The following is a 2,530-nucleotide window of genomic DNA, read 5'->3' as shown; positions in this document are numbered from 1 at the left end:
ATTGCATAGCGGCAAATAAGGTTTCGTTACGAGAAGTGCAATCCTTGTTAGGGTTGTTGCATTTTTCATGCCGTGTCATACCAATTGGGAGAGTTTTTTGTAGGAAGCTGGAGAGGGCCACTTCGGGTATATCTTTACCCCATTACAAATTGCGACTGCCTAGGGAAATCAAGGACGATCTGACTTTGTGGTTGTCGTTCTTGGACAAGTTCAATGGAGTTAGGATTTGGCCCTCCCCGCCCATCGATAGCAAGTGTCTCCAGCTGTTCACAGATGCGTCCGGGGCATTCGGTTTTGGCGCTTATTTTGATGGCGATTGGTGCACCGAGCCTTGGCCGGAGGCATGGCATGCCTCGGGTTTGACGGCGAATATGCTTCTATTGGAGCTTTTTCCAATAATTGTTGCTGTTGAGCTCTGGACCCACAAATTGAGTAATCGGAACATTGTGTTCTGGTGCGACAATTTCGGGGTTGTGCAAGCCATTAATAACCAAAAGTCGTCTTTCAAGCCTGCTTTGCGCTTAGTCAGGCATTTGGTCCTCTGTTGTTTAGAGGCGAATATTGGTTTTAGGGCGTGCCACGTCCCGGGGACTGACAACTGTATAGCAGATGCATTGTCACGTTTCCAGTGGTTGAGGTTTAGGGGCTTAGCTCCGAAGGCGAGTTTGCGAGGTTTAATTTGTCCTCCTTCTGTGTGGCAGATTGTCGAGCCGGCATAGAAGGGCTGGCGACCATGGCCTTAGCGCCGTCTACGCGTCGCGCATACCTTGCGGCCTGGAGGGATTGGGAGCACTTCCTCAGGTCAGAGGTTGCTTCAGGTAAGACAGAAGAGCAATGTCTTAGCGCTTTTGTCTGGGGCTGTTATGAAGGAGGCAGATCCAGGCCGTCCACTAGCACGGCCCTAGCTGCGATTGCTTATTTTTCAAAATTATATGGCAGAGCAGATCCAACGAAATCCTTTTTAGTTTCTAAATCCATGAAAGGATGGGCTCGTTGCGACAAGCCCAAGTAGGATAGGAGGCGGCCCATTGACCTTTCGTTGTTGCGTTCGCTAGTTGAAATAGTCCCGACGGTAGCTACGGATCCACACGAGGCAGCCCTGTTCCAGGTTGCTTTTTCAATGGCTTTTTACGGGGCCTTTAGAATTTGCGAGCTGGTTGCGTCATCCAAAGGATCGTTGGATTCTGGAATGTTAGCGGAGAATGTAGTCCTTAAGGCAGATTCCCTGTTGTGCAAAATTCACCGCTCAAAAACCGATCAGCTGGGCCGGGGACGATGGATCACCCTCAAGGAGCAGCCTCAGTCAACAGCGTGCCCCATTTCGTTGGCAGTTAAGTTCGCCAGTTTACGCCCCGATGGCTGTTCACACTGGCTGGCGCACGCTTAATGCCTCTCTCCTCACAAAATTCCAATTTTCAGCTGTATTTAAGCGTTGTTTAATGGCCTTAAAATTGGATACGTCTGCGTACGGCACTCATTCTTTCAGGATAGGGGCTGCCACTTGCGCTGCGTTGGAGGGCATGTCAGTTAGCAGCATTCAGTCGCTTGGCCGCTGGAAATCGTCCGCTTACAAGCGGTACATCCGGCCTAACACCAGCAGCTAGGAATGCGCTCCCTGCGGGGTTGACCCAGACTTTTACTCGTCACTATTGTGGGGGTGTGAAGGGATTTGGCCGAAAGTAATTTTTTTTACCTCGGGGGAAAGAAAGAAAGAAATGAAATATAAAGGAATGAATAAAGAAAGAAATGAAACAAAATAAAATGAATGAATAAAGAAAGAAATATATAAAAAAGAGAAAAAACAAACACCAAAAAAAAAACACAAAGAAATGACAAAGAATTTATACCCCCGAGGGTTTTCTTAGATGGTTTTACCTTCGCCTGGGTCGCCTGCTCCTTTCCTCATTATCGCGCTACCCCTTCTTTCCCCCCTCCTTTACCTCGGCTGCCCAATTTTTGTTTCATATTGGTGTTGTTTGTTTGAAATTGTTGTATTGGCCTGTATGTCCTTGTTAATGGATTAGCATTGACTGTTTTGGGATTAATCTGATTACAGATACATCTCAAGACTGCTCGCCTATTTGGTTTATCGGGCATTCCTTCATTTACTGGGCGGGGCAATCTCATTTATCCACCAGGGCAGCAGGTCTATTGGGCGGTCGGGAGGTTAGGTGGTTAGGTGTCAGGGGGCTTAGATGGGAGGGAATCATTCCACTCGTCACTGAGTCCATTGCAAAATGGGGGACACCCGGGTGCTTGGTTTTGCATGCCGGTGGCAACGATCTGGGGAGAGGGACAGGTATCAGCCTTATACTTCGTATTAAAGCTGATTTAGAAGAGGTGCAGTCTCGGTGGGGTCCCATTAGAATAATATGGTCTGACATCACCCAACGTCAAGTGTGGCGATGCCCTTACAGCGCAGCGGTCTTAGACCGGACGAGGAAGAAAGTCAATGCTTCTGTTGGTAACTTCGTTACAGCAAGAGGGGGTTCTGTCATTAAACACCCTTATGTCAAATATGATGACCCCA

At 48.2% G+C, this 2,530-nt stretch overlaps 1 pseudogene; it reads left to right on the top strand.

Annotated features, from left to right (window-relative positions):
- The first annotated feature begins 733 nt into the window (after positions 1-733).
- Positions 734-1,604, top strand: LOC148538792 (uncharacterized; annotated as a pseudogene).
- Positions 1,605-2,530: the final 926 nt, after the last annotated feature.

The sequence above is a fragment of the Taudactylus pleione genome, unplaced genomic scaffold (genome assembly GCF_031769625.1).
Source record: "Taudactylus pleione unplaced genomic scaffold, aTauple2 ptg000036l, whole genome shotgun sequence".
NCBI lineage: Eukaryota > Metazoa > Chordata > Amphibia > Anura > Myobatrachidae > Taudactylus > Taudactylus pleione.
This window is presented reverse-complemented; position numbering and strand designations above follow the sequence as displayed.